Source organism: Leucoraja erinacea, chromosome 4, assembly GCF_028641065.1.
Source record: "Leucoraja erinacea ecotype New England chromosome 4, Leri_hhj_1, whole genome shotgun sequence".
In the NCBI taxonomy this organism is placed as follows: domain Eukaryota; kingdom Metazoa; phylum Chordata; class Chondrichthyes; order Rajiformes; family Rajidae; genus Leucoraja; species Leucoraja erinaceus.
In genome coordinates this window covers 32,578,008-32,593,056 of record NC_073380.1, presented here as the reverse complement: position 1 = coordinate 32,593,056, position 15,049 = coordinate 32,578,008, and the positions used below count along the sequence as shown (strand labels likewise).

Here is a 15,049-nt window from a genome sequence, read left to right as displayed (position 1 = left end):
TCATAAGGAAATCAGATGCAAAGTTTCCTATTCGGAAAAATTTATACTGCACATGCGAGTTAAACGACATTCTGCATCTTTTTCACAATGAACTGGCCACACCTGCGAATTCCATACCTGCTCGAGCAACAACTCTGGCCCAATTTCAGAGCCTGTCCCGAAAGCCAATCCTGGCCATAATACTGAGCCTGCCTCGAAAGACACTCTGGACATAATTCTGAGCTTGCCTGTAAAGACAAATCTGGCCCAATTCTGTGCTTGGAACCCTAGTATTGTGCAGTTTTACATGGTTAGATGCCACAACCATTTGTGTGTTGTAAGGCCACTAGGGCCCCTTCCATCCTTATCAAGGGGAATGCTACTTTCATACAACACATAAACTAAACACATGTTATCATTATAATTTGTACAAAAACAAGTGTAAATATTACCAACGTAGATGGTCCCATATTTTTCCTGAGCCCGACTTGGGTCTCGGATTGAAGACCTCTGCCCAGCTTTCATGCTGCCACCAACTTCAGTGAACTGCTTACTGCCAATGGAGGCGTGGGATGTGTTGTTGCCACAACGATGAAGCTTTGCTCGACGTTGGTACCTCGATTGGTCCGACAGCTATTGTTTCCTTATCCACGTTTTACCTGTTGAATAGGTCTTACCTGAAGAGAAGATTCGGCGGCTGGTCTTTAATGTCACCCCTGATGGCGTTGTTCATTCCCGGCACTTATTGCATGAGGGGAACTCTGGCCCCTTCCGGGTATTCTGACACCTTCGTTTGCGAGGACTCCCTGGAATCCATACGCATGTGCTCCAGTACGTTCCACAGACATACTTTAGAATTTGAAGTCAGTTACACTGACCACTCGCACTCCCCTACACAGAGAGGGAGATTCATAGATAGTCCTGAAACAGGTGCTGCCGCAGGCTCCTGCCTCGTGGTATGCTCATCAGCTATACCTCCAATCTCGGAGTCAGAACACAACTGGCTCTGTGTGCTCGCCTCCTCCAAGAGGGAGGCATCATGCAGCCCTTCTATAGGTGCTGCTGCCAGAGGCTTCCGAGGAGACCAACGGATATAAAGCTCCTCTTGCTGGAGCATATCGTGCTGGAGTTTCCTCTCCATTAGGAGCTCTTTCCAGACAGCCCTGATATTCTTTTTATTGGCTCACCAGTCCCAGTTGGTATGGCAAATTTCGATGCCATTCCTGACACCCCTGGTTCTTGGCTTTCATGCCTTGGGGTATGCTGCTCTGCAATACCTCCAACCTCAGGGTCAGGACAAAACTGCCCCGGTAAGCTCACCTCCTCCATGAGGGAGACATTATGCAGCCCTTCTACAGGTGCTGCTGCCATGGGCCCCCAAGAAGACCCATGGATATAAGGCTCCTCTTCATCGAGCAGATCTTACCTATACAGCCCTTGAACAGAAGCTGCTGCCACAGGCCCATGGGGTGACCCATGGATATAGCTCCTCCTGGAGCATGTCATGATGGAGCATCCTCTCCATCAGGTGCTCCATCTTTGCCAGACGTCCACAGACGTCGCTTCTAGTGGGAGGGGAATCCTCCTGGCCCGACTGATCGGAGTCCACGGGCCTTACTTTTTAATGGCTTTTCCTCCACACAGGAGTAGCCACGGTTGGCACCCTGGTGATACTGCCTTCCTCGTAATTTACCCCTCCACAGGAACCACAGCGGTCTGGAAGCCGCTGACCACCTTGTTCCACGGTCTGGACCGGAGCCTCCTCACAGCCCAAAGCCGATTTCCCCACGGCTCGCCCGGACTCCGCTACAGCATCCAGCAGGAAACCTCTGTAAGAAGAGGTTCCTGCAAGAAACATGAAAAAGCTACTTTTCATAACTACTAAACCAGGTTCGCTTCTTAATAAACAGACACCACACAAACTGTTTGGTAGACCAGTTCAAAACTTTACTTAACATCGGCCGATGGAAGGGAGCGAGAATTCCAGCTAAGTGACCAATGTAGACACACAACTGTCCTCGGTCCTCTTTTTTTTAACAACAGAATTACATTGCCTTAAATAGGGTTTTTTGTCCCCTTAGCACATTCCACAGACATTAGTCATGGTCAGAGGTACAGGAAAAGGTTTCCACAGAATGCATCACATCAAAGGCCTTTTGTTTACATGGTACAAGATATACTAAAAACATTGGTCATTTGCTTTAGGTTATTTTATCTCCACTTCCCTGGTTCTTCTTTGTCACTTGGTCCCTCATAAACATAGGCCATCTGCTTTATTGCCTCTTGCTTCAAAGATGTGACCAACTATGTCTCTCTTCCTCTATCGCCTCCTCCCCCATAAACATTGGTCATTTGGTTTATGGCATCTTACTTCAAAGATATCTCTAGCTTCTCTCTGTCACTTCCTCACTTGGGAGACAATGTTATAGGATTTATTATCTCACACACACCGCAACCTGAGGAAAGCCTAATTTGACACTAAATATAAGCTGTAAGCTAGCCCAGAAGCCAATTTAATATCTTCTTATATTTTTAACTAAAATTTGGCTTCATCACATACAGGTAAGATTTTATTTCTTACCAGGTCATGTTTTTCTTGCAGGAACCTCTTCTTGCAGGAGCGACTCGCCTGCCAGTCCGGTGCTTCGCCATGCGAACGACGTAATGACGCGCACATGCGGACTGGCGGGGCTTCTTCACGGAATCACTCATCTTTCCTCCACATCTCTATCAACTCATCTTTCCCCCCCACTCCATTCTCATGTCACTTAGGGCAATTACAGTGGCAATTAACCTACCCACAAACAGATCTTTGGCATGTGATAGAAAAAAGCACCCAGGTGAAACACACACAATTGCAAACTTCACAAAAACAGTACTGAAGAGCAGGATTGAACCCAGGTCTGTAGAACTGTGAGAGAGGGGCTCCATTACGTCACCTTATTTCATGGGGCTTGCCAGTGGAGATGCAGTGATGACATTTCCACTGGCTGGGAGTATTGAACTGGGGGAACATGGTGGTTAAGTGTGGACTCAGTTAGTCAAGTCGGAAATGGGGAGACACATCTTCATGCAGAATGTAATGAATCTGGAATTTTCTCCCCAGAGGCCATTGAGTATCATTCACTGAGTTTGTTCAAGAGAGAGATAGACACATATATTAAGAGTGCTGAGGATTTCTAGGGATACAGGGTTGGTGTAGGAAAGTGTCAACAAGGTTTTAAAAAATCAGCCATTCTGCATTGAATGACAGAGCAGATGCAAGAGTCCAAATGGTCTCATTTTTCTCTTTTGAACATAACCTCTTGTACAACTTCTATCATGCTGACTGACAAATTTCACTAATTTAAATGATTGCCCTTAATTGAAAAATTGATACTTAATGATGCAATAGGAACAACTATAAATTCTCATACACCATTTATTACAGTTTCAGTTTAGTTTATTGTCACGTGTGCCGAGGTACAGTGAAAAGCTTTTGTTGCGTGCAGAAAGGCAATATATGATTACAATCCATCCATTTACAGTGTTTATACATAAGGGCAAGGTAAAGGCTTAGTGCAAGGTAAAGCCAGCAAAGTCCAATCAAGGATGGTCCAAGAGTCACCAAAGAGGTAGATAATAGTTCAGCATTATTCTGTGGTTGTAGTTGGATGATTCAGTTGCCTGATAACAGCTGGGAAGAAACTGTCCCTGAAACTGGCGGTGAGTTTTCACACTTCTCCCCACTCCCTTCAGGCAAAAGGGAGTGGCCAGGGTGTGAATCGTCCTTGAAAATGCTGCTGGCCTTGCCGAGGCAGCACGAGGTGTAAATGGACTCAATAGAACGGAGGTTGGTTTGTGTGATGGTCTGGGCTGTGTTCACAATTCGCTGCAATTTCTTACAGTCTAGTATTATTATTATTATTATACTCTCTCCATGCAATTTTGTTTCATATAAAGGGGCACAAAAGCTCTAATAGGGTGAAAACAAGAAAAATGCAAAGATGGCTTGGAACAGGCGAGACAATTAGCATCCTGTTTCGACAATGTTGGCATTCGTACTGTTTCAGGGGTGAGAATTGCAATTGAAATGAAGAACATGCAATTCAAAAACCTGTGATTATTAATTTTCCACACTGTTACAAAATATATTACATTTTTAAATGAAGATCAGTGAGACTAAAATGAGTGAGACTATAATAGTGAGACTTAACAGATCTGATATTGTCTTCTTGAGACATTAAAGTTAATCAGGGAAACCGTGACACTTCAGAATACAGCTTAAAATTTGTCACAATGTGTACTTGTATGAAAACAAATAGAAAGTGTATTAGTACCTTGGAATTCTGTAAATGCTCTAATTATGTGCACAGATTACACATCTTAAAGAAACGGATTGACTAAATTGCAAAATAATTGCTATGGTATTTAGTGGCCCTATTCATCTTTGTTGGTTTGGATAACATCCGAGTAACAATATGATGTATGGATGTCGGTATTGTTTTCGGATAATTAATGATATAAGACAATATGTGACATAGCGCAAGTCGCATTAAGTTTGTTTATTTATAAATTTAAAATGATAACCTTTTAATTCACTAATCATTCAATAATAATGATTTTCAGGAATACAAGATTACAATACAGGAATTTTGCAGTTTATGTCTAATAACGTGATACCAAAATCATTGGCATTTTTAGTGCATATATTGAGCTGGATTTCATTATTAAAATTTCAAGCCAGTCAGCAGCAATGATTGTAACAATAGACGCTGTTGATATTTGTTAAATACAGTATACAGTTTTGGAAATGCTCAGCTTTCAAAGTATATTTTACAAATGGAAATCAGGATCACAATAAAGGATAACACAACATCCACTGGCGAAATGACCTTGAAAAACATCTCATTAATAGGCCTTTGCCAATAAGAAAGTGACATTGCATAATCACAATACATTACAGGATGTGTTGCAGGTGCCAGTGAAACTAATACTGTATATAAAAAGAGTTTGTGCAAGGCGCCAATGCATTTATTTTTATAGCTGCCATTTATGGCAACAAAGCAAGTTATTTTGCTTTTTATTGCTTGCAATGACAGTTATTGAGTAATATCAATCACAGTATTAGTTATCATCACGTTAACTAGAGAAACAGTCTGCTGGGTCAGAAACTGATACAAAAACTGCTCACTTAAAAAAATGACTTTCACGAGAAATTACCAACGAATAATTCTTTATAATAGTATATTTTTTGGTTTAAAATTCCCTAATATGATGAAACCAATCTAGCTTACTCACTTATCTTTTGACCCATTGTGGGAGCAGTAATTTGAGGTATATATCCTTTATTTCCATTTATGAGCACTTACCACAGTCTTGGTGCCCTGCACAATAATGGTAGAGATTTTCTAATAACGGCTGATAGCGTTTCATGAATAATGTGATCTCAGTCATTACTTCAGCATCAACAAATGCTTCAGACTAATGCACATAATCTCAGTCTGCCTGATAGTCTAGTTCCTGGAATGCTAGTCAGTGCTCCATTACAATGAGTGACATCTGATTCTATGAGCCAGTCACATTAGAGCCACCTTACTGCCGCATTGCCACCATGTAGATGACAACGTCAGCAGTGGTGAATGACATTCAGCAATTTGTTACTTCTCGTCTTAAATTGTGCTTAATCTTTCATCCTAAACTGTACACATGTGTGGCTTTAAGTAGGCTATCACAACAAGTACCCAGTAATGCTAGAGCACATGGAGAATGACAGAAGGTAAATTGCTTGTCAAGAGGCCTGTATTTCAATTCAAAGCATATTCCTTCCACTCTGCAAACATCTTCCAATGAAACCTCTTCTGAACAGCTGCTTTCAATGCTAACTATTTTTGATTTAAATGTCAATAAAGCTCCAAGCCCTTTCAGAATTTTGGCAGGGTTTTGCACAGACTATACTTCCTTCTCTATGCTTGCTGGCAGGTTGAGTTCTATTTACCTAATCCTAGGAGCATGCCCTGTAATAATTATCATCTCAAGAGACTGTTTACAGTGATAGAAAATGCTGATCAGGACAATAGGATGCTGAATTTCATTTCTGGATTACTATGACAGGTGACTGCAGTTGTAAATACAAATCCCTCTGGAGGATTCAAGCAGTTTGTAGCAGACCAACAGCTGTGAAAATGTTATCTTGTGAAGCACATAAAAAGACAGTATGTCTAAAATGCCGAGGTATTTAGCTCCCACTTAAACAAAAGGTATGTTTCCCTTTTTCTATTAACCAGAGCAAATTCAGCTCACTGAGGCTTGAAGGTGCTCGACCCTGCTAATAATAAGTTTCTTCTTTACGCTGAACTTCCAGCAATAACGATCAGCAGTGCTGTATTTATTAAACAAAATGTCAGGCTGGCATTTTTGCGATAAGACTTTTTTCCTCAAAGTGCTGGAAACGTAATGATATTTTTACTGTTACATCTTAAATGGGGATTGTAATCTTTGCTGGCAAGAGTGGGTGCTGCATGATCATAATGTAAGATTAAATAAATATTACAGAAAGCATGCTTAAACCTTGCTATAACAATAGTAGACCGAACAAGTTTATTGTATTGAAAAAAACAGCTGTATAGATTAATTGGTTATTTCTCTTCTTTAAGGTGAAGGGGGAAAGATTTAATAGGGGTACCTTTTTCACACAAGGGGTGGTGGGTGTATGGAATGAGCTACCAGAGGAGTAGTTGAGACAAGAATTATTGCAACGTTTAAGAAACAATTAAACAGGTACATGGATAGGATAGGTTTAGAGGTTTAAGGGCCAAATGCTGGCAGGTGGGTCTAGTGTAAATGGGACATATTGGTCGGGGTAGGCAAGTTGGGCCAAAGGATTTGTTTACTCACTGTATGACTATGAATATCTGGAAAGAAATGTCACCATTCTTGAGGAAGCCTGGCAAGACCTTCGACAAGCTGCAGAGAAGATTCACTGTGCTGGTGCAAGGGCAAGAGAGTTGCATTACTTGAAGAGATTGGAGAAATTATCTTTGCTCTCCTCAAAGCCGAGAGGTTTAAGGAGATATTTAACAGGAAAGTTTACAATCTTGATAACTTTACATTTTGTAAGCAGGAGGCTAGAGAGGTTACCAGAGTGCATCAGATTAAAGATAATTAGTAAAATAATCAGAGGGGAGATTTTTGTTATATTCATATTTAGAACAGATTGTTACAAATTGAATACAATGTCTGAAAGAGTGATAGAAGCGGTCTCAGTAATACGTTTCGGACAGGAATTTGTATGAGTACTTGAAAATTAAAAATTTTCAAGGATGTAGTGAAAGAATTGGAAAGTGGGATTAATTAAATAACTCTTTCACAGATCTATATTCATACACCACAAAAGGCCCATTAGGCCAACTTGCGCATGCCGACCAATATGTCAGGTTTATACTAGCCCCATCTACCTGCATCTGATCCCCATCCCTCTAAACTTTTCTTATCCATGCACCTATCCAAATATCTTTTAACTGTTGTTATAGTACCCGCCTCAACTACCTCCTCTGGCAGCTTGTTCCATAAGCCCACCATCCTCCATTTGAAAAAGTTACCCATCAGGTTCCTACTAAATCTTTCCCCTCTTACTTGAAACCTATGCCCTCTGATTCTTGATTCCCCTACTCTGGGTAAAAGACCATGTGCATTCATCCTATCTCTTCCCCTTATGATCTTATATACCTCTATAAGATCATCTCTCATCCTCCTGTGCACCAAGGAATAAAGTATTAGCCTGCCCTACCTCTCCTTATAACTCGGGCCCACAAATCCTGGCAACATCCTCATAAAACTCCTCTAAACTCGCCAATTAGGTCGCCCAAGTGGGACAGCCCCTTTACTCCCCACATCTTGCAGGAGGAACCTGCCATCACTACTGCATTAAAACCAAGAAGAAGAAAAAGCACAACAATCACACACAAGAAACAGCAGACAGTACCTTTACCTCCTCCTGCCCACCACTGCTCAACCTCCTCACCTCAGCAGCACTTAAGCCTCTTGCGCCTGAGTCTGAACCAAAGCCTCGCACCGTCACCTTTCTACCAACATGGTCACTCACCTCACTTTCCTTCCTTTTATTGGCTGCTTAATTGGCCAACCAATTCAGTGGCTGCTTTTTGAAATCTGCTGCTGCTCTGACACTGAAGTACACACAGGTACAATAGACCAAACGGCCTCCTCAGTGGTGTATTAGTTAATGATCCTAAGGATCTATGAATAATCCCAAGAATATTGTTGCAGCAACCCCAGGTAAATTATTTTAAACATATGGCTTTTCAGTTTATTATTTCGTCACACATACAGCACAGCGCCATCTGGCGTACACCAGGTGAGAACGATTGCTGTTTATGTGGAAAGAGTGTGACATTTCTCCAACAGATTTTCCATATCAAAATGTTTGACTAATCATGGCTATCTGGTGTGCAAATGTATGAAAAGTATAAGCAAACATTTTACAGTTTTTTGATCAGAATTTCCTATGCTCAGGTGAGTCCGTTTTTGTTAGTACAACAAGGCTGAGCCTGTGTAAATTCAGCAGGTTTTACCCAGACCCCATTAACAACTCAAGAACTCGCTTATAAATTAGGATGTAGCATTGCCCTAGTCATATCAGAAATTACCTATGATGAGCGTTTGTTGGCACTGGGCCTGTATTCGCTGGAGTTTAGAAGAATTAGGGGGGACCTCATTGAAACATACAGAAGAGTGAAAGGCTTAGATAGCGTGGATGTGGAGAGGATGTTTCCTCCAGTGGGAGCGTCAAGGACTAGAGATCATAGACTCAGAATTAAAGGTCATTCTTTTAGGAAGGAGATGAGGGAACATTTCTTTAGTCAGAGGGTGGTGAATCTGTGGAATTATTTGCACAGAAGGCTGTGGAGGGCGTCAGTGGATATTTCAAAGGCAGAGATAGATAGTTTCTTAATTGGGACAGGTGTCAGAGGCTATGGGGAGAAGGCAGGAGAATGGGGTTAGAAGGGAGAGATAGATCAGCCATGATTGAGTGGTGGAGTAGACTTGATGGGCGGACTGGCCTAATTCTACCCCTATTCTATATGACCTTATACCTCAGGCGCAGTGTGAGGATGGAGGCATCTAGCAGCTTTGTGCATCAGGAACAAATAAACAATGTTGTTGATTGTTCAAGGCAGAAAACCTTGAGACAGTTGCATGTAACTATATGATAATCTTGAAGAAAGAAGTGAGAACCCATCACTAAACACAGAGTCTAGCAAGCATCAGTGAATCCTGGGTGAAGCCAGATTCACATTTGTTTCCATCGTCCCCAAAATTCTAAAATGCAACAACAAAAATGTGGTCTTCCTACTCTTTACTCTCTCAGTTAGATCACCAGTGTAAACATACTACAACTGAACTGGCACATTGAATGGTATGCATGGTGGCATGTGCTATTAAGGGAGATAATGGATAATTCAACAAATTATTGTGAGAATTTTCAGGTTGATTATTCAATCAAATGTCAGACATGGTGTGCCTAAGTTGTAAGAGTTCCCTTGAAGTAAATCTTCATGGCATGGTGGCACAGCGGTAGAGTTGATGTCTTACAGTGCTTGCAGCGCCGGAGATCCGGGTTAGATTCTGATTACGGGTGCTATCTGTATGGAGTTTGTACGTCCTCCCTGTGACCTGCCTGGGTTTTCTCCAAGTTCTTCAGTTTCCTCCCACACTCCAAAGTTGTACAGGTTTGTAGGTTAATTGGCTTGGTATAAGTGTAGAATTATTCTTAGTGCATGTAGGATAGTGTTAGTGTGCAGGTATTGCTGGTCGGCGTGGACTTGGTGGGCCAAAGGGCATTCCGTGCTGTATCTCTAAACTAAACTAAACTAAATCTTCTAGTTATTGCACATCAATAAAACATTTTCAGTTAAAGCAAAATCCATGCCTTGTGAGCAGAAGTTAATTGTGCATAAACGCCAGGATAGTTAATGAGCAAACTTTAAATGGAATCCCTTATTGCAGTAAAATATTTGTTCTGACAATGTTAAACCTCGAATATTCCACAGCATTTTCTTGATACCAACCACTGCATTATCTCAAGTGTTTCGATGAAGAGCTTTCCTAATATTATCTGGTCAATCTGTGCCAAGTTTCAAAGCCATGATCATGAACAGTGTGAAGCACATGGATATGTTACCTTAGCTTGAACTCAGTATGTTTTGTAGCTTGTGAAATGCAGTCAATTGTCCAACTGCTGACTGTGAATTCAAGTGCTGTGTTTGTTTCAATCCCAAATTGAGCGCAAATAGTCAGATAAAAGTTAGTCAAGCCACGCTATGTAAGAATTGTGGCATTATTATCATTTTTTTAATAATTCACTTTCAATACCTAATTGCTCAGTTTGCTTCTGTTAAGAGGATCGTGCAAGTTGAACACTTAAAATAAATATGTCAGTACTTGTTTCATGTCATTAAAACCTCTCGAAGTGGACTGTTAAAACTACATCGTCCCGTGAAAATATTTCTGGAAAATAATTCTAGAATTCAAAATTTGTAGGATTTGGTACATCTGAGCGAAAACAAAGAAAGCATTGCTGAACAAAAAGGTGCAAGGATTGGCGTTTGATCACTTTGTCTGCAGTGTGTTGAACAGATAGGCGTCCTGCATGTTCTAATTAAATATGAGGCTTCATCTGACTGGGAACCCAGCAGTTTTTCGCACAGACCGGGCCATGCCCATCCCAAGAGGAGGCGATGTTGCAGAGGGATACTTTTTCATGGGCTACCTGCTTCAGCTCCTCTAAGCAACAATGATAGCCATATGTGAAGCTGCAGGAAAACAGATGCTGTTTCTCCATTTGTGAAATCAAGTTGTTGGAAAATGGTCAGGTTTTCAATCGCCGAATGTATGAGAGGGAAACTAGGAGAATGAGGCTGAATATCTGACATGCATTTTATTCACCAGCTCACAGGTTACTTGCACCGCTTGTGTCAATTTAATGTTTAAAGGAGAAGCTTATTCTTGCTGCAGAGAGCTTCAAGCGTAATGAAAAACATTAATTTCTGTGCATGTGTGCCTGTGGACACATTAGAGCTAATTACTGGCCATTCTCTTTTAGATGTTTCCAAGAAAGCCTCCTCTGGTTAGAGACAAGAAACAATGTTTATGGTATTTCTGCTTGCTAATCAGCATAAATTATGTACATCAATCAGCGTGGTTTTAAATTAAAACTTCTCTTCACAAACAGTTACATATATGTTGATCCCTGTGGTGGATCAGAGTTCTCCAACAGAATGCTTACTCCTATTTCAGATAAGAAAATGGGCAAGTTTGACCTTAAAAGCATTTTAGAATCTTCGATGTTATTGTGATAATGGGCACCTTGCTAAACAGAATGAGAAAAGTGTGCATGATTTAGTGGTTCATTTCAATATCATAAGGTCATAAGGAATAGGAGTAGAATTCGGCCATTCAGCCCATCAATCATGGCTGATCTATCTCTTCCTCCTAACCCCATTCTCCTGCCGTCTCCGCATAACATCTGACACCTGTACTAATCAAGTATCTATCTGTCTGTCTGTTTGTCTGTGTCTGTCTGTCTGTCTATCTGTCTATCTGTCTATCTATCTATCTATCTATCTATCTATCTATCTATCTATCTATCTATCTCATTTATGTCAAACTTCCATCCATTGTTATTTTAACTGGCCACATTGCCCATTTGGTTTATTGAATTGTGAATCAGGATTATAGCCTACCTCCAATGGTAAAGCTTGCTTTACTTGCTTTCACGGCTCGGGGTATTGAATACGAGAATCAGGAAGCAATGCTGCAGCTTTGTATGACTTTGGTCAGGCTGCATTTGGAAAAATGTGTGAAGTTCTGGTCACCCCATCACTGAAAGAATGTGGAGGTTTTGAAGAGGATGCAGTATATGTTACCGGAGTGATGCATGGAATTGAAGTGTTATAGCTATCAGAAGTTGAACTATTTTCTCAAGAGCAACGGAGGATAAGAGGAGACCTGATGAAAGTATTTAAAATTATGAGAGGCATAGATAGGGTAGACAATAGGAGTAGGCATTCTGCTGAAGAATCCTTTCCCATGGAGGAAATGTCAAAGACTAGAGTAAATAGCTTCAAAGAAAGAGGGGGCAATGTAAAGGATATGTGCTGGGCGAGGTTTTTAAATAGAGAGTGGTGGGTGCCTGGATCCCGCTGCCAGGGGTGGTGGTGGAGGCAGATACGATTGCAGCATTTAATAGGTTTTTAGATAACCACCTGAATATGCAAGGAATGGTGGGATTTGGATCACGCACAGGCAGAAGAGATTAATTTAACTTGGCATTATGTATGGCATGGACATTGTGAGATGAAGGACCAGTATCTGGAACCCCAGCACTTAAGGGGCTGCCCCACTTTGGCGACCTAATCTGCGAGTTCGGAAGAGTGTCTTCAACCTTCAAGCTCGAGGGCACTCGCCTGGAAAGCCTCGAGCTAGATTGACCAATCGCGTTGAAACCGCGTGCAGAATCCACCCACCGCACACACACACACACAAACACACAATACACACACACACAAACACATCGCAAAGGCGGAGGCCAGGGGAAGCCAGGGAGCGCTGTCTGAAATTCACATCCGCGATGAAGAGGAAGGTTAAAAGGCTGCACAGTAACGGTAACAGGGGGGGGGGGGGGGGGGGGGGTGGGGAGGGAAGGGGAGAGAAGGGGGGGGGAGAAGGGAAGGAAGGGGGGGAGAAGGGGGGAGAAAGAGTGGAGACACTTTTAAGAAGTTTAATAAAGTTTAGCGAGCATTTCACCTACCGGTCGGTTTTCCTTGGTCCTGAAAACTCCAATGAGCCAATCAAAATGCCCGGACAGCGAAGGCGATTGCCTACGGCCACCCTCGACTGCCTGTAACTAAATTGCGACCCCACTCCACTGCACTATGATTTACAAAGCCCCATGCTAATCATGTTTCCCGCAAACATTTTTCACCATGCTGAAAGATTTTCCACGACCTAGCTGAGGCCACGGGTATTCGTGAACTTCCCTCGAGCATGAAGGAGAGTTCCAGCGACCTCATAGGACCTCCTAAGACCATGTGTCGACCATGGTGCGAGTTTGAAGGTCGAAGACACTCATCTAAACTCGCGGATTAGGTCGCCGCAGTGGAACAGCCCCATTAAATTTAATCAACTCTTACTAAGTATTGAGCGCTACAATGTTTCATTCTACTAGAATATCACTGTGACTTGGCATATGTGGCAATAAAGTATCATAATTCATTCATCATTCATTCATTCGTTCATTCACTATTTGAAAGTGAATAAGATACTGGCTTACTGTACATGTGGAATAACTTTCAGATTGAGTTTTTAATTCTCACTTGGTTCCCAGGCAAGGGACAAGATTTTACCTGCCAAAATTGAAGAAGAAACAAATGGCACTACACTGATGCCTATCTTCTGATTAAATTGGATAGGTGGAAGACTATAGGTGTGTGGGACCAAATCATTGCCTGCTTCAGCAACTCGAACGCTCAAGAACATAGGAGGGTCCAGAAAGTGTTGGATATTGTTCAGTCCATCGTGTGTGTGTGTGTGTGTGTGTTTTTATGTGTGTGTTTATATGTGTGTGTGTGTGCTGTGTGTGCAACTCGAACGTGTCAAGAACATAGGTGGGTCCAGAAAGTGTTGTGTGGATGTGTGTTCAGTGTGTGTGTGTGTGTGTGTGTGTGTGTGTGTGTGTGTGTGTGTGTGTGTGTGTGTGTCCCTCTGGCTGGCTGGACAAGGCTCGTTCTGGTCTCCAACACTCTCATCCTCACTTTTCCCTCCCATCATCACTCTCTCATCCAACATGATGGAATGGACATCTGCAAGTTCTTGTTCCTGAGCAAGGCCTTACTTTGAGGCCGATCTATATCAGTGAGACCAAGAGTAGGCTGGGCGATCGTTTCGCCGAACACCTCTGCTCGGTCCGCAATAACCAACCTGACCCGATAGCTCAGCACTTCAACTCCCCCTCCCATTCCCCATCCGACCACTCTGTCCTGGGTCTCCTCCATGGCCAGAGCGAGCAACATCAGAAATTGGAGGAACAGCACCTCATATTCCGCTTGGGGAGTCTGCATCCTGCGGGCATGAACATTGAATTCTCCCAATTTTGTTAGCCCTTGCTGTCTCCTCCCATCCATCAGCCCTTAGGCTCCTCCTCCTCCTTTTTCCTTTCTTTTCCCCGCCACCAGTCTGAAGAAGGGCTTTGGCCCGAAACGTTGCCTATTTCCTTCACTCCATAGATGTTGCTGCACCCGCTGAGTTTTTCCAGCATTTTTGTGTACCTTACTTTGAGGATCTGGGCAGCACTACACAGAAAGTTAGCAAAAAATAAATGCAAATTGAACTTTCAGGCCTGTGATAACCTTGGCCACTAACTGTGACATAATATTCTGGGCCATTGTTGTGGTCAATCATATCCTTCAGATTCTGATGTCTCCATTGCTTATATGTACATGTGCCCTGCTCGAAGCTTGAGCAATTGTACAGTTTACCAATGCCTTGAGCAAACCTGAAATAACAAAAGTATAGAGTAATTGATTTGACTTCCACCTGACATCACCGAATCTGCCAATTTGGAGATAGTTATTACTAATAAATAGTACTGTGTAAAATGTAATGCTTAGGAAGGACTGCTTCAGTTCTCAAACATTGCTGATCAGCAAACATTGATGTCTTCACTTTTGTTGAATTAATTTTAGGTGTAATTAAACAGGCAGTTAGGGAAGGCCAATACATGTTGGCCTCAGTGGCGTGCATATACCGTAAAATTAATGAATCAATATTTATAATTTATAATTACCTAATGATTCGGCCTCAAATAGGGTCCATTTTGATTTTTTTGCAGGAGAAAAAACAACAATTGAAACTAACTGCTATCAACATTTAAATTACTGTTTGGCGGGTTTCATTGATTTCACAGCATAAATATAAAACTTAAGTATTACATTGCCACAAAAGGCTGTGGAGGCCAAGTCAATGGATATTTTTTAAGATTGAGATAGATAGATTCTTGATTAGTACGGGTGTC

General features: G+C 41.9%; 1 pseudogene; it reads right to left on the bottom strand.

Annotated features, from left to right (window-relative positions):
- Positions 1-278: 278 nt before the first annotated feature.
- Positions 279-375, bottom strand: LOC129696782 (U6atac minor spliceosomal RNA; annotated as a pseudogene).
- Between the last annotated feature and the right edge of the window lie 14,674 nt (positions 376-15,049).